Consider the following 25,936-nt stretch of genomic DNA (forward strand, 5'->3'; position numbering starts at 1 on the left):
GTGAGGGAGATTCCAGTTGCAAAATAAATGAGTCTTGGGTAGGAAGTGTACAATTTGGGGAATATAGTCAAAAATTATGTAATATTTTTGCACGGTGACAGATCATAACTAGACTTATCATGGGGATCATTTTGAAATGTATAGAAAAATCGAATCACTACGTTGTGTAACAAGAACTAACATTGTTTTGTTAAGTCAATTATACTTCAAAAACAAACTCAGAAAAAGAGATCAATTTGTGGTTACCAGAGGTGTGGGGGGAGAAGTGGAGATTGGACAAAGGCAATCAAAAGGTATAAACTTTCAGTTACAAGATAAATTAGTACTGGGGATGTAATAAACATGATAAATATAATGAACACTGCTATATGTTATATATGAAAGTGGTTAAGAGAGTAAATCCTGGGCTTCCCTGGTGGCACAGTGGTTAAGAATCCGCCTGCCAATGCAGGGGACATGGGTTCAAGCTCTGGTCCAGGAAGATCCCACATACAGTGGAGCAACTAAGCCCACGTGCCACAACTACTGAAGCCCACGCACCTAGATCCCGTGCTCCACAACAAGAGAAGCCACCGCGATGAGAAGCCCGCGCACCACAACGAAGAGTAGCCCCCGCTCGCCACAACTAGAGAAAGCCCACACGCAGCAACAAAGACCCAATGCAGCCAAAAATAAATAAATAATAAATATATTTTTTTAAAGTTTCTCTTTAAAAATAAAAAAGAGTAAATCCTGAGTTCTCATTTAAAAAGAAAAAGAAAATATGTTTCTGTTACTTAAGCTACCCAGTCTAAGGTATTTTGTTATGGCATCCTGAGCTAAGACACTTACTATGTTCAAAGAAATGAAAGTCAATATGGAAATTTTTAAGAGAACTAGAAATGATAAAAATGATATAGCAGATTTGAAGAAATAGAATTTAAAAATACAGAAGTCAACATAAGAAACTCAATGAATAGATTTAAGAACAGGATATATACAGCTGAAGAGAAAATTCGTAAATTAAAAGATCAGAATAATTTATCTAGAAAGAATCACAGAGACAAAGAATTGGAAACTACAGAAGAAAAGGATAGATGTAGTATAACTTAATCCTTAGGAAGCGACAAAAGGATAGTAGGCATGGACAGTTGATTCAAGAAATCTGACTTCTAAGAGAAGGCATGTGTTGGGAAATCATATGAAATATGAATTTTCTAAAACCAATGAAAGGGTCAACGTTTAAGAAGGCTTCTTAACCCCAAGTAGACAAAATAAAAAGAAATCTATACCTAGATGCATTTTAATATGACTACTGAAAACAAAAGAAAAGAAAATCTTAAAACTGTTGAGAGAGAAAAGATGAATTACCTTCATAAGAGCAATAATTAAGCTGAGAGTTGACTTCTCACCAGAAACAAAGCCAGAAAATACTGGAATGATATCTTCAATATGCTTAAATAGTATAATAAAATAGGATTCTATACCTTTCAAAAATATCCTTGAGAATGACAATAAAAGACATTTTCAGATAAATGAAACAGAAAATTTGTCACTAGGAGATTTGCCCTACAATAAATCACTAAAGGGTGTTCTTCAAGCAGAAGGAAAATTATCCCAGTTGGAAGGTTGGAGATAAATGAAGGATCAACATGTGGATAAATATTTATTGATGGCATATAACAAAATTAGAAGAAACAGCAAAAATAGCAGCAGTACAGTTATACAACAACAATAGTATATAAGTCAGAAAGGGCATAGATGGGTTAAATTGTCCCAAGGCACTTGCATTGTCTAGGAAGAGGATAAAAGTATCACCTAACATTACAGTTGATAACTCAGGAAACGTTTTGTATCCTTTAGGGTAAATCCTAAAGGATAGTAAAAAGATGTATGACATCTAAACTAATAGAAGAAAATGAAATAAATAAAAAACACTCAATACAAAAGGAGGACAGAAGGAGAGAAAAAGGAAACAGAACCAATAGAAAGCACTGAATAAAATGGTAGGTGTTTATCATTGATTCATCATTTAATTTACATTAAATGTAGACAGACTAAATGCTCAAAGTAAAGTCAGAATTTGTCAGACTGAATTTAAAAAATAACTCAATTGTATGCCTTTTATATGTAAGATCTAAATATGCAGAATGGTTACAAGTCAAAGGAAAGTAAAAGATACCATGAAAACACCATCCACAGGAAAGCTGATGTTAACTATATTAATGACAAACAAAGAAGACTTTAAGCCAGAAAGCACTTACTAGAGCAAAAGAGGGACACTTCATAAAGATAAAGGTTTAATTCATTGGGAAGGTATAATGAGTCACAATTTGAATATATCTAATAACATAGCCTCAACCTATATGAAGCAAAGGTTAAGAGAGCTGCAAGGAGAAATAGAAAAATCCGTAATAATGCTGGGAATTTTAATCTCTATCAGGAACTGATATGGCAAGCAGAGGGAAAAAACTAAAAAATAGAAGATTTGAGACATATAGTTAAGAAACTTCACCTAATAGACATTTATAGAATATTATACCCAACAACTCCAGGATGCAAATTATTTTCAAGCACACAGAGAACATTTGCAAAAACTGACTACATACTGTGTCATAAAGCAAGTGTTAACTATTTCAAAGTTGAAATCATGGCAAAGTGTGTTCTCTGATAAAAATGTAATGAAACTAGAAATCAATGACAAGGTAATTCTAATTTGTTTGGAAATTAGGAAATTCAGGTGTAAATAATCTGTTCATCAAAGAAAATACCAGAATAGAAACTTGAAAATATTTTGAACTGAAAAATGACCAAAATGCTACATATATATCCAACATGTAAAATGGGACTGATGTGGTGCTTAGATGGAAATTTGTAGGCTTAAAGGCATTTATTAGAAGAGAAAAGGTGAAAGTAAGAGTATCCTTTTCCAGAATTTAGAAAAAGAATGGCAAATTAGATGCAAAAAAAGTAAAAGGAAGGAAACAAAAGTAACAGGAATTAATAAAACAAAATAGACATGTCTTCTGATTCTAAGTAGATACAGTAGGTAGCTTCAACAATTAGAGAAAATTATGGATATATTGTAAACGTAACCTTTCAGAGACAGTGAAGAGCTCTGGCAATAAAGGGGAACTCGATGAGCTAAAATGTTAGAGAGGAAAGAGTCCTTCCTAAGTGATCTAAGATCACTGGCCATTTTCTTCCCTTGAGGCACTGGCCAAATCTGGTTCTAAGACTTTACTAAGGGAAACAGAAACCAGCAAGACTTTTAAAAACTGTGTGAGTAAGCATGATGTTGGAATCTGGAGGAGCCCCAGACGTAAGGCCAAATTTCCCCAGAATGTCAGCTTTAGGTTTTTGGTAGATAACCCCTTTATTAGTAGAAAGATGTTTGAATCTATCATGTGTCATTTAGCCAGCTGTGTCAATGTGATCCTCACTCAGCCTCATGGATTTATCCATTGTTAATTCATTGTTCCATGAATATTTTTTTGTCAGAAAGAGCAGAATATCCTGAATTTCCCTACCACCGTGATGTTTGATGGCTTAGCAGTGGTAACATTTTTGTGTGATTTTTTGAGCTTAGAACAAGATTGAGATTTTTCTAAGAAAACTACCCTTAACCACCATCATGGAACACTGAATGACTTTGGAAATTAGCTCTTGCTGCAGACTTGGTAATATTTTATAATGAATCCAATCTAAAATTACAAGGCAAAACAGAACCTGTATGTAGAATTTATATTATGGTAAAGTCATTTCAATGGCAACTAACATTGTCTGAATCACTAGTAACAGTAAGCTGCTTTATATACTTCCTGTGCTGCCAAAGCTAAAAAAACAAGGTGTCCACTCCCATGCATATTTGCAGTGAATGTATTTTCTGAGCTTAAACTATACTTCCAGGAGCGTTTTTTGGACCTTGAAACAAGTGCAAAGGAAATTTCTATATTTCAAAGTTATTTAACTGTGCAGTGGAGGCATGTCCATCTAACCTTCATGGAAGTGATTAATCTGCATTATAATGATGTGCTAAAAGGCAAATATCAAGAGAAGAATCTAATGGACTTCTATAAATGCCTTCCAAGCAATAAATATGCACAATTAAAAGCACATGCTTATGGATTCAGATCAGTATTGCCAGCACCTATCTGTGAAAGACATTTTTTTAAATTGAAGTATAGTTGATATACATATTTTGTTGGTTTCAGGTGTACAGCAAAGTGATTCAGTTTTAAAATTCTTTTCCATTATACGTTATTACAAGATACTGAATATAATTCCCTGTGCTATACAGCAAATCCTTATTGTTTATCTATTTTATATATGGTAGTGTGTATCTATTAATCATATATTCCTAATTTTTCCCTCCCTGCCCTTTTCCCCTTTGGTAACCATAAGTTTGTTTTCTATGTCTGTGAGTCTGTTTCTGTTCTGTACTATTTTTTAGATTCCACATATAAGTGATATCATATAATATTTGTCTTAAAGACATTTTCGAAACTGCAATGGGGGGAAGTCTCATTACACATCACCATTAACAGATGAACATTTGCAATCACTTTAAACTACCTGAACCCCAATTAAGCAAAATGTTATCCCCTAAATAAGAGTTTCATTCTTTTTTTCAGGAGACCTGTATTACAAAAAACTGTAGGCAATTATTATTACTATCTTCTGAATTTCATCAATAAAAATTTGTGAAAATTTGTTTTCTTTCTTGTTATTTTAGTACCTATATAATATGCTTGATTTTGTCTTTTGGCCCACAAAGTCTAAAATATTTACTGTCAGGCCCTTTGCAGAAAAAGTTTGTTAATTCCTACTCTACAGCAGATAAAAAGAGTGAAAAAGAACTAAAGACAAACACATGGATGAATCTCACAAATATAATAAGAACTGAAAGAAGCCAAATCCAAAAAAAAAAAAAAATCTACAGTATGAGTCTATTTATATAAAATTTCAAAATCAGCACTAAACTGTGTGTTGAGGAATGTACACTTAGGTAATGATATAAAGAAAAGCAAGGAAGTGATTACTGTAAAAATCAAATAAAAATCAGAATAGTGATTTCTTTTAGAGGGTAAGAAGAGGGTTGTGATTGGAACAAAGTGAGGGCTTATGGGATTTTTTGCTCTGGGTGGTATTTACAGAGATGAACAGTACACATTAATTCATTAAGCTGTACAATGATTTTTTTTTGTACTTTCCTTTGTGTGTCATATTCTGTAGTTAAAAGTTAGAAATACCTATGTAGATATATGAACATGTACATACATGCATTATGCTTACAATATACACAGAATAATCCTAGAAAGATCAATGTGAACTTGTTAAGTAGTTGTTGTTGGCATGGAAACTGAGGACTGCAAGTCAGACTGGGGGAAAAGAGGCTTACTTTCCATATGTTTCTGTCCTTTTGTAGTTTGAATTTTTTTTTTACTATATACACATATTAATTTTTAAGTTATACCAGTTAATGTAAAGTCTTTTTTCAAGTTGTAGAATTTGGAAACTGAGACTAACTGAGGTGAGTTAGGAAACGTTTGGATCATGGGGCCTGTAAGCGGCAGAGCTGGGATATGTCTGGGGCTGTGTGACTTCAAAACCAGGACTCTGTGTAATTGTATGACAGTAATCTTTTGGATGTGTTCATCTGATAATGATTGTTTCTAAAAAGATGATGTAATCATAAATATTTGTGTTGTTTTTTACAGACTATGATCTTTTTTAAAAAGAAGCTGTACAAATCATCATAGAGCATTCCAGTCCTCTGTGCTTCTCCTAAGATGTGCAGCTCTTACAGGCTTGTCAATATGTGATGCATGAGAAAACAGATTTATTTTCTTTAAACTCCCAATAATTTAAAATGATTTTCAGTAATAATAATCAAATGAAGGAGCCTTATTCTCTTTGGTGTTTCCCAGAGGCTCTACTTCAAGAGAAAATTTTCTCATGTCTCATTTCAACATTTCGTTAACTATGAAGATATGCCAGCTTGTTGAATCAAATAAAAAATGTTACTGGATATTTAAGTGGTTTTGGTTTGCTATTCATAGTGCATTGGCATTATCTGTTAAGACTGAAAATATGCAATCCCCATGACCCAGCATTTCATTCTCACAACATTTCATTCTCCGGAAGAAATGCACGAGTATGTACACCAACAGGCATGACAAGAATGCTGTAGCAGTACTATTCATGCTGGCCCCAAATGTCTATCTACATAGGAATAGAAAAGTAAACCTTGGTATATCCATACAATGGCACATCAAGTCACCATTGAGCTTTAGCTCTGAGAAGTATATTCATGCAACACCCATGGAGAGGGTGCTGCTGGAGAGCAATCTGCCCATCCTACATGTTGACAAGTGTCAGGGCTGAATGGATCTCTCCTCATTTAAAGATCAGTAAATAGGAAAAACAATAAATAAACAAAAGCATCCACAACAAATCAACATGGGACCCATGTAAAGAACTTATAAAAGAAAATGTATGTTATCGGAAAACAATAAAAGCTTATCTTAGAAAATATCTTACTGTAATAGGGAAGAGCTAGTTCTGGCTCCATGTTGGATCTGTTTCTTTTACTTTAACCTTTGCTTTTCATTGCTTTTGTTACTAGAGTCACTGTCTATAACTGTAAGCTTAATGGCCTGCCACAGGGAACCCTGCTCCTCTGCCTGTTAAACTACAGTGGCCTTTGTTCAGCTCACAGAGAGACATTCTGACCCTGTCCACCTGTGAATGGCTGCAGAAAAGAAGAAATTAACACATCCCCTCCTCAATGCGGCCAAGCAAGGAGATATTTACAAGATAAACGGCCTTTTTACTTTACTTCCTCACCTCCTCCCCCTCTCTGTTCTATAAAAGAAACTGGCATCCAGACGTGGATAAGATGGTTATGTTGAGTCTTTAGTCTGCTATCTTCTTGGCCTGCTGGCTTTCCGAATAAAGTCACTATTCCTTGCCTCAACACCTCATCTCCTGATTTATTGGCCTGTCGTGCGGTGAGCAGAGTGAGCTTGGACTCGGTAACAAATTTGGCTTAGCCAGCCAGGAGCCTTGCTGCTTGTGGCTAGCCAGCCCCCGTCAGGGAATATCGGAGCAAGGCCCTAGCAGCTGCCAGGACCATTTGTCCCGTGGATCTTTCCTTCAGAACTCCCTGAAGTGGCACCAGCTACCCCAGCACTTGGCAGTTGGTACAAGGAACTGAAAAACTTCTATGAGTCGACAGACTCAATTCTGGAGGGTAAGTTGCTCAGGTGTGCACACCGGGACCATATTCCCCCCTCAATTTGGGCTTTTCCTTTATAAGACAAGCTAATTTGTTTGGTTGGGGTACCCTGTTGGAGAGGGGAATTGTTGGACTCTACCTGATTTGGGAACGGGTTCATTGGTTTTGGTTTTGTGTGCGTCAATGTTGGAATTTGTGCTTTTTGTGTTGGAATTTGTTTGCATCTTTTGTGTTTTGGTGTCATCAAACTTATGAAAATGGGAAATAACTATCCTGAAGGAGAGCCTTTTGGGGGTGTATATTAAATAAATGGGCAAAACATAGATGTGAACCCATGACTAAGAGAGACATGATATACTATTGTAATAGGGTGTGGACCCAATATATGTTAAGTTCAGAAGAGCAATGGCCCCTGAATGACTCACTCAATTATTATACGATCTCACAATTAGAAGTGTTTTGCAAAAGAGCAAAGAAAAGAGATGAGATTCCATATGTAGGAGCATTTATGCTATTGCATCAGGAGGAAAAGGAGTCAGAGGGCTGCCACCTTATGGTGCAGTGGTCTGAAAGGAAACCCAAGGGGAAACCTGTTCTACAAGAAGAGGGAGAAAATGAGAGTGGGGACATGTTACTTCAAAATCTAAAGCCCCTCCGGCCTATCCAGCCCCCCCACTGGCCGAGCAGGCTGCACCGGCAGTTGTTCCATCTGCCCCCGCCATGCCGCCAACATATTCACCGCCTCCTGTTTCTCCTACCCATGGGGATCAAATAGAAGTTTCTATATTAACCCCTGGAGCATAGGGACGTGGTTTAATATTACCATCTAAGACCCGACAGGGCACCCAATTTGGACTGGGAGCCACTTCCACAGCAGGGCAATTTCCCTTGTGCTGATATCCTGTAAGAGGCCAGGGGACTCCCTTAGACTTGAGGCATCTGATTCTAATTTCCCCACAGGAGCCCTGGGTAACTCTGACAGTAGGGAACAAGTTGATTGACTTTCTAATAGATATGGTGCCACATACTATGTGGTAAACACCAAGGTGGCACAGAAAACATCTCAGTCTATCCTGGTCACAGGAATTTCTGGAGAAGTACAAAACCATTCATTCTTACAACCTCTTAGAATGACAACTAGGGAACCTCACCCTGAAACATAGCTTCTTATATATGCCAGAGTATCCAACCCCCCTTTTTTGGGACAAGTCTCCTTTGTAAATTAAATGCTCAAGTAACTTTTTCACCAGAACAGCTTGACATCAGGGCCCCACCAGAGCACTCTTTAAGCCTACAAATGGCACTCATGGAAACCCCAGAGAAGGAAACAAAGTCATCCTAGGAGAAACTTGCCTGTATCTTTGAGATTCAAATGTCCTAGCTGGTTTTCTCAAGAACTCTCATCTCTGCCATCTTTTTGAAATGCAAATTTTGAAAAGAGGGTAAAGTAATTTAGAACTTGACTTGTTTTCCCTAACTATAAGTAAAAAGGGTTGAGCCATTTAGACAAGTGAGCTTGATTTGTTCCATCTGCCAGAAACCCAATTTTAATCCAACCTCTTTTGTAAACTGATGGGTTTTACATTGCTGTACCTGACTCAGGGCTGAAATTCTGAAAGGAGAACTATGAGGTCTCTCTGTTTGTTTGTTTATGTCTTTGTCTTTGGATAACATTGCTGAGGTTAATCTGTAAATGAGCTCTATTTAATTGGCTTAAAGAAAGGTAAGCGCTTACAAACTAAACAATTCTAAATACAAGAGAAATTAAGCTAAATGAGTTTCAGGTTCTCTTGAACTGGGAAATATTTAGTATTAAATTAAAACCTCAGGGGTTTCCCTGGTGGCACAGTGGTTGAGTGCTAATGCAGGGAACATGGGTTCGAGCCCTGGTCTGGGAGGATACCAAATGCCACGGAGCAACTAGGCCCGTGAACCACAACTACTGAGCCTGCACATCTGGAGCCTGTGCTCCGCAACAAGAGAGGCCTCGATAGTGAGTGGCCCCCACTTGCCACAACTAGAGAAAGCCCTCGCACAGAAACGAAGACCCAACACAGCAAAAATTAATTAATTAATTAATTAATAAACTCCTACCCCTAACATCTTCTTTTAAAAAAAATTAATACCTGGTATTAATGTTTAAGTTTGTTGATCTAATTAATATAGACATGTCTTTAGAGTCATCAACATTAAGTATAATACTTTATTTATTTATTTATTTATTTTTGCGGTACGCGGGCCTCTCACTGTTGTGGCCTCTCCCGTTGCGGAGCACAGGCTCCGGACGCGCAGGCTCAGCGGCCATGGCTCACGGGCCTAGCCGCTCTGCGGCATGTGGGATCTTCCCGGACCGGGGCACGAACCCGTGCCCCCTGCATCGGCAGGCAGACTCTCAACCACTGTGCCACCAGAGAAGCCCCAAGTATAATACTTTTACTGCACCTAGGTTTAATAGAAGTTAAATAAAACCTTGTTATATCTGTTGCAAACTTGTCAGCATGAAAAATAACTTGACATGATGAAATTTTAAAGTAAATGTAAATAAGAGCTTTTAGGTAAACTCTATAGGAATAATTACGTTCTGAAAATTATCTAAAATAGCTTCTCCAGATTTTGGTAACTATTACTTGCCTCTTGGTTTTCACCAGAAATTAAGCTTTTTGAAAGTCGGGATTCTAATTTAAATATGTAATTAAAGCTACTGAAAATAATAAAACATTTCATTATACAGGAGGAAAGAGCAAAATATGTTTTGAGTAAAAGGAGTTTTATGCATGGTCAGGCTGAGATTAAACTTAACTGAGTAAATGAATTTTTAAAAGCTGGTGCAAATCTTGAATCTGGCTTTTCTGTTAATAGGACAAGTTTTCTTAAAATGTCGAACTGCCTTTGATAACAGATTTTTAAGTTTCTTTACCTTTTAAGTGATCAGTTCTGTATTTACCTTTAGAATCTTTTATTGTTACTTTGGTCAATGAATAACAATTGTTTCACAGTGACCTGTGATCCTATCTGACTGAGTGTTCTAGACTCTCTAGTTTTTTGACAAAACTTCCTAAATCAAATTCTAACGAAGTCCTTTTGGACTCTAGATAACTTTGGGATTCTTCAAAGGGCTCCTGAAGCACCCCAAAGCAAGATAGGTTCATTTGGTATGTTAAATTACACGGGAAGTATTTTCAAATGAGTAATAAATCTTCTTAGGTTATACTGTATGGTAAATGTTACTAATATAGACATTCTAGAGATTATATAAAGTTTCTGAAATTTGTTATGTCCTGGTATAATGTTATAATTTTAATTGTTATCTTAAAATATTGTATGTCACAACAACTTGGATAAACTTCTTTGTCAAGAAGAATTGTAATCACATCTTTAACCTTGCCTTTTTAAGACCTTCATCATTCATAGGCAGCTAAGGTAATACTTTGCAAAACTGCCATATCTTCAAGGAGATTCATAAAAAAGAAACTTTTTAACAAATATAAGTTTCTGATAGCCTTTAGATAATACCACTGGACTGGGTAACAAATGACAAAACTAATGGGAAACTTGATTACTTCATCCAGATAAACAGGAATTAATTACATGGGACTGAATGAACTGATGAATATGGTTTATGACTTTGGGAAATATACTATGCTTTAATCTTTGTTTTCCAAAAAAACCTTTTCTCTTATGCTATGACCTAAGACAAGTTGATAAAGTATGTCTTTGTGAACAAAGATGAAACATTTATCTTTTTCTCTCTACTTGATCCTGCCAGAATTTGGCCTCTCCAGCTGGCTCTCCTGTGGACTTGATATTTTATTGCAGCTGGATTACAACTAGTTATGCTAATCATTGCTTTAATTTGTTCTTTGTTTCCAAACTGTTTGTGCTTTGTGTCTCCCTGCTGCCCTATAACTTTGTCCGTGTTACTAGCTGCATTACTTTTATCCTATTTTATAAGATTGTTGTCTATTACAGTACCTAGTGTGTAACTAGGCCTCCAACAAAATAGATGATGGTTAACATCTTGAGGAAATAGATCACATTTATAACATAAAATAATTGTAATAGTGTGATTCTAGGTATGGGAAGAAGCAACAAGGGAAAATGTCTCCTGGATCATAATTAGACAGAGGATCCAGAGAATCTTTAATTATCAGTAGGGCCTAATCCAAAAATTAGCACCTGGAGTGGCATATCAAGAATTTTTGCCTGATCTAGGATGAGCCTCCTAGCGCCGTGGGACAAATTTGATCATGAAATGTCTCCAAAACGTTGGTCAAATTCCTGACCAAGAGGGGAGGATTTGAGAAATGGAATATTTCCTGCCACATCAGTCATCGGGGATTGCAGCCCTCCAATGTGAGCTGGTGAACCCTGAGGGAACTCAGGAAGGAAAAGAATACCTGCCATCTAGCAGCCATCAGACTGCAGCCACTCCCTATGGTGAGCCCTAAGGAAACTCAGGATGTGAAAAAGCAGGATACAGGCCCCAGATAGCTGTGGTGCCTATCAAAGGAATGATTTCAGTGAGCCCAGACTCTTGCATCTTCCCATACACGGAAAAGCGCAAATTCCTTAACTTGAGATGTTGCCTCCCGGGTTTGAACTCCTAAAATAATTCCTGCTGAATAAAACATAACTCTCAACTTTTAGGTTGTGAATATTTTTTAAGTCTCTAGGTGTAAAGTAGACACTTTCCAAAGAGGAACAAAAGAAGACAAATCTCAACATTTGGAACACTGGCACCGCCGGTGGACACTCCCAGAAAGATCCATCTGATGAAGCAGTTAGGATGGTCGTCACCCCTTTTCCCATAATACTGTGGAATGGACATTGACAGTGGGGAACTGTAACAGGAAAGAGCCAATTTTGACTCCATGCTGGATCTGTTTCTTTGACTTTAACCTTTGTTTTTTGTAACTTTTGTTATAATCATACATAATGGTCCCTCTGCCTGAATGTTAAACTAAAGTGCCTTTGTTCAGCTCACTGGGAGACAATCTGACCCTGCCCACCTGTGAATGACTGCAGAAAAGAAGAAATTAATACATCCCCTCCCCGATGCTGGCCAAGCCAGGCAAAACTAATGGCCTTTTTACTTTACTTCCTCACCTCCTCCCCCTCTCTGTTCTATAAAAGAAACTGGCATCCAGACCCCCATAAGATGGTTATTTTGAGACTTTAGTCTGCCATCTTCTCCATCTGCCAGCTTTGCTTTCCGAATAAAGTAACTATTCCTTGCCTCAACACCTCGTCTCCTGATTTATTGGCCTGTCGTGTGGCGGGCAGAGCGAGCTTGGACGTGGTAACAACATTACTATAGGAAACAACCTTTAGAAACTGCTTGGTGTTTTTAATAAGAGGCAAAAAGAAATGGCCTCTTAGAAAACTGAAGCAGGGAATCATAAGAACAGACAGAGGTTAGCCCTGGATGACCAATCCTACAAGCAGTTGGAATTCTCAGACGAAACAAAAACAAATAAAATAGAAACAATAATCAAAGTTATAATAAAAAATTTCCTGAGCTGAAAAAATACCTGATCATACAAACTTGAAAGGTTTTACCTTATCCTAGGAAAACTAGGATTGGGGCAACGTTTTTGTTTTTTTGTTTTGTTTGCCTTGAGGATCACTGACCGACAGAAAAGTACTGCACAAGTAAGAGGCAATTGAATTTTATTTTGTTCCTTTAAAATTGCTAACCTTAACTAGGTAGAGGTTATATTATTCACTTGTGAAATGGAAAATCGGGAACACAGAATGAGAAGACATGGGTTAGGGATGATGGGGTAGAAGGTGGGAGGAAGGGAACAGCAGGGAACAGGAGACTTTTTCTGTAAAGAGCCAGATAGTAACCATTTTAGACTTTGCAGGGAAGATGGTCTCTGTTGCAACTACTCAACTCTGCCATTTTAGGGTGAAAGCAGCAATGGATAACACATAAATGAATGAATGTGGCTGTGTTCCAAAAAAACTTCAGGTACAAAAACTGGTAGCAGGCCAGATTTGGTCCATGGGCCATAGTTTGCTCACCCCTGCTATACAGCAGTGAACTAAAGTTAAAATCAATACCTACTTCAATAAAGGATTTAAAGCAGCTTCTAATAAAGAACATATAATGAAACTTACAATAGAATATTTTCTAAAAAATCTTTATCCTTGTATCGTATTCTAAAATTAAGCTTTGTGTTTAGGCAAAAAGAACACTATAACGTATTACAAAATTCTCATTAGCTAACTGAAGTTTACCAAGAAAGGAAAACTTTTTCCTGATGCTGGCAGCCCTCTGCTTATAATGACTTGAGTTGAAACACCCCAACTTTAATAAGTCTTTGCTCTTGAAAAGAAAACATCCTGAGTGATGAGCAAAACTTGTGTTTAAAGCCACGTGATCATGACAACTGGGGCCATGTAGTGGGTTGGGGTTGCTACAGTAGTACAGTCAGCAGCAATGCACAGTCACAAAAAACTGATTTCTGAGGCGGGAAAAGTTTTTTGCATGCATGCATAATTAGTCACAGTGGATCCTTGTGCTTCTTGACCAAGGCACTGCCTCTCTTCAAAATGCTTAAGAACAGACAAGGTAAAATCCAAGGGAGAAGTTTGTAGTGTGACTAAAGGTTCGCTTTGGGATGAGAAACTGCTGGCACAAAATTGTTGGAGAGTCCAAACTCCCGAAGCACAGAGCTCCCAGACAAGTTAAAGTCTGAGTATATGTTAGTTCAGAAGGAGCTCCCACTACTGACTCTCATCCCCCTCCTCAATTCTAGATTATGGCACACACTTGGAAGGAGACTTGCATCTACTAGGAAGACTTGGAATACTTTTATGCAGCAAGCATACATGGAAAGTAGCCCAGTGGGTTTCAATCTCTAACCAATCAGATGAGTTTCTCCATCTTACCTGGAGAAGAGTAAGAGAGAGAGAGAATATGGATATGCTGTCATAAGTGAAGAAGTGAGAGGAATGAGTGCCCCTTGTTCTGCAGAATCTAAGTGTTGATAATAAGGGGTCCCTTGCTACCAGACAACACAGAAGTTAGAAGGAAGCCATAAGTATCATGAAGAAGAATTTCCCAGAAAACTTAAAAAACCATTGAAGAAGGAGGTATCTTTACTGTAGGTGTCAAATGTTAAGAAAACTGGAAGCGGGAACCACGGTGCTTCTCAACCATGGCTGCATGTTAAAATCATCTGAGTACTTTAAAAAAGGGGCTCTTCAGCTTCTGTCTAGACCAATCAAGACAGATCTTTAGAAGAGGAGCAAGGCAAGGGTATCTTTTCCAAGTGATCTAATGTGCGTTCAAGTTTTAGAATTAAAGACTTTCCCAAGGAAACTGTCGCTCTCCAAGCGTTTACCATTCAGAGAGATTTACCATGGAAGACATGTCTTCAATACAGGTTTCAATGATATTTTATTTCTAAACCCTCAAGGATTCCAAAGGAAAAAATGTGGGAGCAAACACTGATACTGGGCACAATCATAACACCTGAACTTCCTCTGCCATGGCACATAACACACTTGATCCTAAATGCTTATGGAGTCACCTCTTTTACCAGTTGGCCTCTTAGGTCTGAAGGGAGGGCAGGAGCTGCATCTCCTGAGTTCATTTGTTTATATCCTGGTGCCTGGCACAGTCTCTGGCACATGGTAATCTCTCAATAAGTATTTATTCAATGAAGTTCTACATACCTAACGTTTGTAGAAGCAAATATTTGTGTGGTTTTGGAAAACATTTATGATGTCTTGGTATTTTATATTATAAAATGAGTTAAGAACATAATTCTAATTTATAACGTTAATTTATAGTAAATAATATTTAACTTTTTATGATTCAACTGGTGAATGTTATCAAGGAACCAAGTAAGTCATAAAGGGAGTAAGGGCCTTCTGTATCTTGAAAGGGACTTACCCCATTTATCGTTGCACAAACAACATTCAACTTAAGAAACCTCCAATGGAGGACTTAGAAAAGATGCAGAAATGTTCTCCTCACTGTTTTTTATTTTAAATAAAGGTTAAAGGACTTCCCTGCTGGCACAGTGGTTAAGAAGCCACCTGCCAGTGCAGGAGACATGGGTTTGAGCCCTGGTCCAGGAAGATCCCACATGCCACGGAGCAACTAAGCCCATGCGCCACAACTACGGAGCCTGTGCTCTAGAGCCTGTGAGCCACAACTACTGAGCCCACGTGTCACAACTACTGAAGCCCTCACACCTAGAGCCCGTGCTCCTCAACAAGAGAAGCCACCACAATGAGAAGCCCATGCACCACAACAAAGAGTAGCCCCTGTTCACCGCAACTAGAGAAAGCCTGTGTGCAGCAACAAAGACCCAACGCAGCCAAAAATAAAAATATAAATAAATAAATATATTTCAAAAAATAATAAAGGCTAAAGACATTATATTAAAACATAATTATAGTCAGCTTCCAATTATGACAGAAAGAAGAGGTCAGCAATCCACCTTACTAGAAAAGTATATAACTGGACAAAATTGTCAAAACACCCATTTTTAGGCCAGCAGTAATCTACCAGAGATGGACAACAAATTGAAAAGTTGCTGAAGATTCAAGTAAGAACAACAGAAGTCTAGTACCCACCCACCCCCAACGCCTCACCTACCTCAGTCAACAAGAATGGTAGTCTTCTAACACAGCAGCTTTGCTGCCAGACTGGGAAGAATGGATTTAGGGTAGGCAGTGGGGGAGAAATCTTGTGACTTTACATGCCAAACTTAGTGAACTTAGAAGTGAACAGGGAAAACCCACAGCTTTGTTAGCCCAAAGATGTAGTCTCAGTTGGGATGAGCAGCAGACCAACCAGAAATTTAATGGGAGAGACCCTGGAAGGGTTAAGACAAGTTCTCCATGCATCCCTACTTGACTGGGAATACGAAAAATTAACCCAGATGAGAGAAAGAATGGAAAAACAGAAGACTACAACACAGATGGGACAAACAGAAAACAAACAGCAGGGACTTCCCTGGTGGCGCAGTGGTTAAGAATCCGCCTGCCAATACAGGGGACATGGGTTCAAGTCCTGGTCTGGGAAGATCCCACATGCCACAGAGCAACTAAGCCAGTGTGCCACAACTACTGAGCCTGCACTCTAGAGCCTGTGAGCCACAACTACTAAAGCCCACACACCTAGAGCCCATGCTCTGCAACAAGAGAAGCCACCACAGTGAGAAGCCTGTGCACCGCAACAAAGGGTAGTTCCCACTCGCTGCAACTAGAGAAAGCCCATGCGCAGAAGTGAAGACCCAATGCAGCCAAAAATAAATAAATTAATTAATTATTTTTAAGTTTAAAAAAAAGAAAGAAAATAGCACACCTAAACTCAGCTATAGCATGCATTAAATATAAGTGGATTAAATAAGCACTCCAAATAAAAGGCACAGATTGTCAAAATGGATTTTTTTTTAAAAAATGCAAAACCCAACTATACGATACTTGCAAAAGTCCTTTAAATATAAAAAGAGAAATAATCAGAGTAAACAGATGGAAGAAGTATGCCAGGAAAATATTTAACACAAGGAAACTAGAGTGGCTCTTTCATTATATCTGGCAAAGAAAGCTTCAAGGCAAGGAGTATTACCAGAGATTAAAAAGGACATTTTATAATGATAAAAGGATCAATTCATCAAGAAAACTGAACAATCTTAATTATTTATGCTCCTAATAACTGAGCTTCAAAATTCATGAAGCAAAGCTGACATAACTAAAGAAAGAGACAAATCTAAAATCATAGTTGGGGATTTAACAGCTTCTTCTCAATAGATGACAGAACAATTAGACAAGGAATCAGTAAAATTATAAAAGATTTGAAAAACACTATCCACCACCTTGATCTAATACTAATTAGAACACTACACAACCACTGTAGGACATATGCTTTCAAATGTACACATGACATTTACCAATATGGGCCATATCCTGGGCCATAAAACAATTCTCAATAAATATCCAAAGACTGAAATCTTATGGAATACGTTCTCTGGCCACAGAAATAATTAAATTAGAAATCAGGAGCAAAAAAAAAAAATTATTTAAAAATCCCCCAAACATTTGGAGGTTAAACAATACATTTATGAATAAGCTTTGGTTCAAAGAAAAACTCACACTGGAAATGGGAAAATACTTTGACCTTAATGATTGAGAAAATACAACTTTGAATTTTACGGGCTGCAGCTAAAGCAGTGCTTAGAGAGAAATGTACGACTTTATTTACTCATATTAGAAAAGAAGTTTAAAATCAATTATCTAATTTCCCACCTAGGGAAGACATAAAAAGAAAAGCAAAGTAAATCCAAAGTAAGTTGTAAGAGGGATATTTTGATAAGAACAGAAATCAATGAAACAGAAAACCTAGAAACAATAAAGTAATAAAATCAAATTTTCATTCCGTAAAAAGATTATTAATAAAATGAATAAACTCCTAGCAATACTTATTCTAAAAAGAGATAATACAAATTATCTATGTCAAGAATGGGAGGAAGGGACTTGAATCAAGAAGATGGAGTAAGAGGACGCAGAACTCACCTTCCCCCACAAACACATCAAAAATACATCTACATGTGGAAAAATTCTCACTGAAAGCTAAGTGGAGATTGCAGAAGGACTCTTGTACAACCAAGGCTGAAAGAAAGATACATGCAGAATCAGAAAGGGAAAACAAGTGATCAGGTCAGGATCTGTGCAGAAGGAAGGAAACAATAAAGATCAGAGAAGAAATATATAAAATACAGACCAAAACCAAAAAAAGAAAAAATAGTAAAGATCAATGAAATCAAGAGCTGGTTCTTTGAAAAGATAAACAAAATTGATAAACCTTTAGCCAGTCTCATCAAGAAGAAAAGAGAGAGGGACCAAATCAAAACAGGAAATGAAAGAGTTATCAAAATAAGAAATAACAACCAGTATCACAGAGATACAAAAAATCGTAAGAGAAGGGACTTCCCTGGTAGTCCAGTGGTAAAGAATCTGCCTTCCAATGCAGGGGATGCAGGTTTGAGCCTTGGTTGGGGAACTAAGGTCCCACATGACATGGGGCAACTAAGTCCATGTGCTGCAACTACTGAGCTACCATGCCTTAATGAGAGAGAGGCATGCCACAAACTACAGAGCCCACATGTTGTGTAACTTACACAAATTTCAGAGACAGAGAAACATAAGAAAAATGAGAAGACAGAGGAATTTATCTCAATTGAAAGAGCAAGAGAAAACCCCTGAAATAAACAACTAATGAAACAATTTACTAGATAAATTTTTTATCTAGATAAAGAATTCAAGGCATTAGTAATAAGAATGATAACTGAATTAGGGAAAAGAATAGATGAGCACAGTGAGAATACTGATGAGGAATTAGAAAATATAAAAAAGATCTAGTCAGAACTGAATTATACAATAACTGAAATGAAAAACACACTAGAAGGAATGAGTAGCAGACTAGGTATTACAGAACTCATAGTGATCTGGAAAAAATAATGGAAATCACCCAATCAGAATGGCAAAAAGATAAACAAATTTTAAAAAATGAAACCAGTTTAAAGGATTTCTGGATAACATCAAGTGTACCAATATTTGCAATAGAGGGGTCCAGAAAGAGAAGAGAGAGAAAAAGGGGTGAAAATGTATACAATGAAATTATGACTGAAAAATTCCACATGTTCTGGAGCCTGTGCGCCATGACCAGAGAGAAAAAAAACCCTCACGCCACAACTAGAGAAAAGCACATGCACCTCAACTAGAGAGAAGCCCGCATGCCACAACGAAGAAGCTGTGCACCACAAAGAAAGATCCCACATGCCTCAGTGAAGATCCTGCATGCCACAACTAGGACTTGATGCAGCCAAAAAAATAGAAATTTTTTTTAAAAATAAGAGAATACTACAAAGTTATACACCAACATATTTGACAACCTAGAAGAAATGGACAAATTTCTAGAAACTTACAAACTTCCAAGACTGAATCAGGAAGAAATAGACAATCTGAACACACCGATCACTAATAGTAAAATGGAATTTGTAATAAAAATATCCCAGCAAACAAAAGTCTAAGACCAGACAGCTTCAAAGGGGAATTTTACCAAACATATAAAGAAGAGCTAATAGCTATACCTCTCAAACTATTCCAAAATATTGAAGAGATGGAACACTCCCAAATTGATTCTATGAGGCTACCATTACCCTGATACCAACACCAAAGATACCACAAAAAAGAAAATTACAGGCCAATATCCTTTATGAATATAGATGCAAAAATCCTGAACAATATATTAGCAAACTGAATCCAAAAGTATATAAAAAGGATTACAAACTATAATCAAGTGGGATTTATTCCAGGGATGCAAGAACAGTTCAATATTCACAAATCAATCAATGTAATACACCACGTTAACAAGTGGAAGGGAAAAAAATCACACAATTATCACAACAGACAGAGAAAAGCATTTGACAAAACTCAACATCCATTCATGATAAAAACTCTCATCAAAGTGGGTATAGAGGGAACAAACCTCAACATAATAAAGGCCATCTATGACAAACCCATAGCTAACATCATATTCAACAGTGAAAAACTGAAAACTTTTCCTTTAAAATCAGGAACAAGACAAGGATGCCCACTCCTGCCACATATATTTAACATAATATTGGAAGTTCTAACAAAAGCAATTAGACAAGAAAAAGGAAAAAAGGCATCCAAATTGGAAGGGAAGAAGTAAAACTGTCACTATTTGCACATGACATGATACTATATATAGAAAACCCTGAAGTTTCCACCAAAAACTATTAGAACTAATAAATTAATTCAGTAAATTTGCCAGACACAAGATTAACATATAGAAATCTGTTGCTTTTGTATACACAAATAATTCTATCAGAAAGAAAAATTAAGGAAACAATCAGGGAAGTTTATTGCTAGGTATTTTATTCTTTTTGGTGTGATTATAAATGTGATTCCATTTACAATCACACCAAAAAAATAAAATACCTAGCAATAAACTTCACCTAAGAGATGAAACACCTGTATTCTGAAAACTATAATATATTGATGAAGGAATATGAAAATGACATAAAGAAATGGAAAGATAGCCTGTGTTCTTGGATTAGGAGAATTAATATTGTTTAAAAGACCATACTACCCAAGCAATCTACAGATTTAATACAACCACTATCAAAACACTCATGACATTTTTCACACAACTGAACAAATAATCCTAAAATTTGGAGCTTCCCTGGTGGCACAGTGGTTAAGAATTCGCCTGCCAATGCAGGGGGCACAGGTTCAGGTCCTGGTCCAAGAAGATCCCACATGCCATGGAGCAACTAAGCCTGTGCACCACAACTACTGAACCTGCACTCTAAAGCCCGTGCACCACAACTACTGAGCCCGCGTGCCACAAATACTGAAGCCCATGCACCTAGAGCCCATGCTCCACAACAAGAGAATCCACCGCAATGAGAAGCCCATGCACCGCAACAAAGAGTAGCCCACGCTCGCCGCAACTAGAGAAAGCCTGCATGCAGCGAAGACCCAACACAGCCAAAAAAACAAAATAAATAAATAAATAAAGTAATAATAATCCTAAAATGTATATGGAACCACAAAAGACCCCAAATTGCCAATGTAATCCTGAGAAAAAAGAACAAAGCTGGAGGTATAACTCTTCCAGACTTCAGACTATACTACAAAGCTATAGTAATCAAAACAGCATGGTACTGGCATAAAAACAGACACATAGACCAATGGAACATCACAGAGAGCTCAGACATAAACCCTCACATCTATGGTCAATTAATCTACTACAAAGGAGGCAATAATATACAATGGAGAAAAGATAGTCTCTTCAACAAGTTGGGCTGGGAAAACTGGACAGCTACACATAAAACAATGTAATTAGAACATTACCTCACACCATATACAAAAATAAACTCAAGGGCTTCCCTGGTGGTGCAGTGGTTGAGCGTCCGTCTGCCGACGCAGGGGACACAGGCTCATGCCCCGGTCCAGGAGGATCCCACATGCCGTGGAGCGGCTGGGCCCGTGAGCCATGGCTGCTGAGCCTGTGCCTCTGGAGCCTGTGCTCCACAACGGGAGAGGCCGCAGCAGTGAGAGGCCCGCTACCGCAAAAAAAAAAAAAAAAAAAAAAAAAAAAAACTCAAAATGGCTGAAAGGCCTAAATGTAAGACCTGAAACAATAAAACTCCTAGAAGAGAACATTGATGGAAAACTCTTTGACATAAATTGTAGTAATATTTTTTTGGATCAGTCTCCTAAGGCAAAAGAAAAAAAAGCAAAAATAGACAAATGGGAACTAGTTAAACTTAAGAGCTTTTGCACAGCAAAGGAAACCACTGACAAAATGAAAAGACAACCTACAAGCAAAGAAAATATTTGCATATGATATGACAGATAAATGGTTAATGTCCAAAATTTATAAACATCTCATAAAACTCAGTATCAAAAAACCAAGAACCCAATTAAAAAATGGGCAGAAAACCTGAATGGACATTTTTCCAAAGAAGATATTCAGATGGCCAACAGGCACATGAAAAAAATGCTCAATATCACTAATCATCAGAGAAATGCAAATCAAAAACAGAATGAGGTATTACCTCACACCTGCCTAAAATGGCTATCATCAAAAAGTTTACAACTAACAAACATTGGTTAGGATGTGCAGAAAAGGGAACTCTAGTATACTGTTGGTGAGATTTTAAATTGGTATAGCCACTATGGAAAACGATATGTAGGTTCCTTAAAAATCAAAAAGTAGCACTACCTCATGATCCAGCAAATCCACTGCTGGGTATATACTCAGAGAAAATGAAAATGCTAATTCAAAAATATACATGCACCCCAATATTCACAGCAGCATTATTTACAATAGCCAAGATATGGAAAAAACCTAAATGTCCATCAACAGATGAATGGATAAATAAGGTGTGATACACACACACACACACACACACACACACCGGGATATTACTCAGCCAAAACAAACGAACTGCATTCTACCATTTGCAAAAACATGGATGGACCTAGAGAATATCATGCTTAGTGAAATAGAGAAAGACAAATACTCAACATTATCACTTATAAGTGAAATCTAAAAAATAAAACAAATGAATGTATATAACAAAACAGAAACAGACTCACAGATACAGAGAAGAAACTAGTGGTTACCAGTGGAGAGAGGGAATGCGGGGAGGGGCGAGTGGGGTATGGGATTAAGAGACACAAATTACTATGTTACAAAATAAATAAGTAACAAGAATATATTGTACATCCCAGGAAAATATAGCCATTATTCTGTAATAACTTTAAATGGAGTGTAATCTATAAAAATACTGAATCACTATATTGTACACCTGAAACTAATGTAATATTGTAAATCAACTATATCTCAGTTAAAAAAATCCTAATGTTACCATCCAGAAAAAAAAAAAGAGACTAGGGGAAGGTATCACTACAATGAAGGAAAGAATGTCACTACAGATCATACAGGCATTAAAAGATTAACAAGGGAACATTTTGAGGACTTAGACAATAAATTTGTTATTTTAGCTGGAATGGACAATGTCCTTGAAATATAGAATTTACCAAAACAGATACGACAACAAATAGAAAATCTGAATAGCTCTATACCTATTAAGTAAAATGAATTCGTTATCAAAAAACCTTCCACAAAGAAACCTCTAGGACCAAATGGTTTCAATGGTGAATTCATCAGATAAAGATACCAATACCAATTTTACACAAATTCCTTCAGAAAATAAAAACACTTAACTATCATGTTTTAAAAGGCCAATATAACCATGATACCAAAACCTGACAAAGATAAGAAAATAAATTTACAGATCTGTATTTCTCATTAATGTAGATGCAAAAGTCATTAACAAAATGTGACCAAATCAAATCCAGCACTATAAAAACAAAAACCTGGACAATACATCAGGACCAAGTGGATTTATTCCAAAAATGCAAGGTTGGTTCAACATTCAAAAAATCAGTACAATTTACCATATTAATAGAGAAAAAGGAGATCGTTATGATCTCCATAACTGAAGAAAAAATTCAACAAAATTCCACTGATTCATGATCAGAAATTCTCAAAAAAACTAGGAATAGAAAAAAATTTCCTCAATCTGACAAAAGCATCTATCAAAAACCTAAAGCTAGCATCACAGGCAATGGTGAAATAGTGGATGCCCCCCACCTCAAAACTGGCAACAAGTCAAGGACATACACCCCACCACACTTCTATTCAATTGTGTAGTAATGGTTCCAAATGGTTCAATAAGGCAAGAAAAAAGCATAAAGATTGGAAAGGAACAAGTAAAACTGTCATTATTCGCAGAAAACATGTTTTTTTTTTAACATGGAAGAACCTAAGGAGTACTAAGGAGCAACTATTGGAGCTATTTAACAAAGTCACCAGACACAGGGCAATATACAGAGGAAGGAAAAATATGTGTGTGTGTGTGTGTGTGTGTGTGTGTGTGTGTGTGTGTGTGTTAGCAACAATTAGAAGATGAAAAATTTTGATTTATAATAACAGTATAAAAACCTAAATACTTAATAATAAATTTAACAAAAGATATGCAAGCTCTCTGCACTGAAAATTACAAAACACTGTGAAAAAATAAGTGACCTAAATAAATAGAGAGATATACCACATTCACGTATTGGAGCACTCAACATTATGATGATGTTGATTCTCCCCAAATTGATCTATAGATTTAATGATAACAATCAAAATACCACAAGCATTTTAGTAACTTTGATAAGTTGATTTTGAATTTTATATGTAATGGACATAGGTCAGTTTTAAGCAAAGTTGAATGGTCCATGCACCTGAATTCAAGACTTGCTATAAAGTTTCCATCAAAACACTGTGATATTGGCATAAGGATAGACAACTAGATAAATGTTACAGAAATGGGGGTCCAGGCTTAGGCCCAGGCATATATAGTTAAATGAGTTTTGACTAATGTGCCAGAGCTGTGTAATGGGGAAAGGATTGTCTTTTCAACAAATGATGCTGGAACTAGTGAATAAATGAAAGGGAGGAAAATGAATCTTAACACATTACACCAAACACAACTAATTTGAGATGGATCTCAGAATTAAGTTAAAAGCTTAAACTATAAACCTCTTAGAAGAAAACATAGGAGAATATCTTCATGATTTACCTGCACAGGAACCAAAAAGTACTAATCATAAACTAAAAAACAAACTGATGGATGCCTACAGCTCCTTCTGGGGAGACGTCGTTCACCATTATGGCCAATGTGGATGCAAAGCCCAACACAAAAAGGTCTTGGGCTTGTGGACAAAAAAAAATGTTGTCTGCCATTTTAGTAAACGAAGAATGCCTCACAAGCCATCAGTCACTGCAGCTACCATCAACAGTGCACCCTGAGGGGCATTCAGGATGGAGAAAAATAGGCTATTGGCCCTAGACAGTTAAGATGCATGTCAGAGGAATAATCTCAATGAACCCAGACCCTTGCATCTTCCCATACACAGAAAGGCACTAAAATCATTAACTTGAAATGTCTGGATTTTTTTGTGATTTGCAGTAATCTCTTCATGTTCAACTACATTTTTTTTTTTTTCCAGCAAAACCCCCTTTATATCCTGGCTCCTCCCTTACCTCTTTGGAAAGTTCCACAAAGCTATCTAAGAGGCTGTTTACACACTATAATCCTCAGTAATATCCTCGAATAAATCATAATTCTCAACTTTTAGGTTGTGCATTTTTTTTTCAGTTGACAGACTTCTGGAATAGGTTTTTTTTGTTTTAGTGATCATTTCTCTCAAAAGGAAGGCCTCACTATAAGCTCCCTGTATCATCTCCTGTACAGAAAAAGGAACTGAGACAAACACAAAGAAGTTAAGAAGTGAGTCATCCACGAGCACTGATGTCAGCAAAATGGCAGAATGGGCAGCTCCAAACTCCTGTCCCTCCACACAAACACTGACAAACAAGCAGCACCTGTCAGAACCAACTTTGCCAGAACTCTTGAGAAGAGTCAGAAGTTTACGTCAACCAAGCAAATGCTGAATTAAGAAAAAGGCCGCTTAAAAACGGTAGGAAAGCTCTGTGGCAGTTTTACTTTTCTTGCTACCTCCCCTCCCTGGCTCAGCAGCAGTCTTGAAATCAGCAGCCTGTATTCCCAGTGTGGACCCCTGGTCCCTGGTTCTGGAGGGAGCAGAGCAGACCTTATTCACTAATTATTGTGTTTGTCTGTCCTAACCTGTCTGGAGGCCAAATGAAGGACTGTGTAAAGTGCTCTCTCTGTTTTGACTCACTTGTAACCCACACGGGGAAGGGTGTGTGTGTGTGTGTGACAAGCACTGCTCAAGAACTCTGTAAGGCAAACAAAAAATCCGCAGCTTCCTGGGGACAAAAGATTCAGGTGGAGACATACAACAGACTGCCTAAGGCCTGGGAGGAAAAGCCAGGGAGAGATTCTTTGGGAAATAAGGACCATTCAAAAGTGTAAAAGACTTGAGAAGACCCTAAGCTTTTATAGTTGGCTGCTCTCCAAAGTTCAGCGCAAGCAGGAAGTGAGGGCTGAGGGAGAGTTGCAAATGGCTAGGTGTTAAAAGGAGTGCCCTAGGACAAGCCACTCCACAAAGAGTAGGAAAGGTGGGGGGTTTGTTTTGTTTTGTTTAGCTCCTGGATTTCAAGGAAATCTCTGTCAAACACTA

The 25,936-nt window shown here is 37.2% G+C and overlaps 1 protein-coding gene across 1 annotated transcript in view; it reads left to right on the forward strand.

The window, feature by feature from the left end:
* The window catches only part of MAATS1 (MYCBP associated and testis expressed 1), a 142,953-nt gene extending 136,006 nt beyond the window's left edge, over nt 1–6,947 (forward strand). The window contains exon 18 of the mRNA XM_029215154.1: nt 5,700–6,947. The gene's annotated coding sequence lies outside the window, so the exon portion shown is untranslated. The remainder of the gene's footprint in view (nt 1–5,699) is intronic.
* The last annotated feature ends 18,989 nt before the right edge of the window (nt 6,948–25,936 follow it).

This window comes from Monodon monoceros, unplaced genomic scaffold (assembly GCF_005190385.1).
Source record: "Monodon monoceros isolate NGI ecotype Baffin Bay Population unplaced genomic scaffold, NGI_Narwhal_1 Super_Scaffold_11, whole genome shotgun sequence".
Lineage (NCBI taxonomy): Eukaryota > Metazoa > Chordata > Mammalia > Artiodactyla > Monodontidae > Monodon > Monodon monoceros.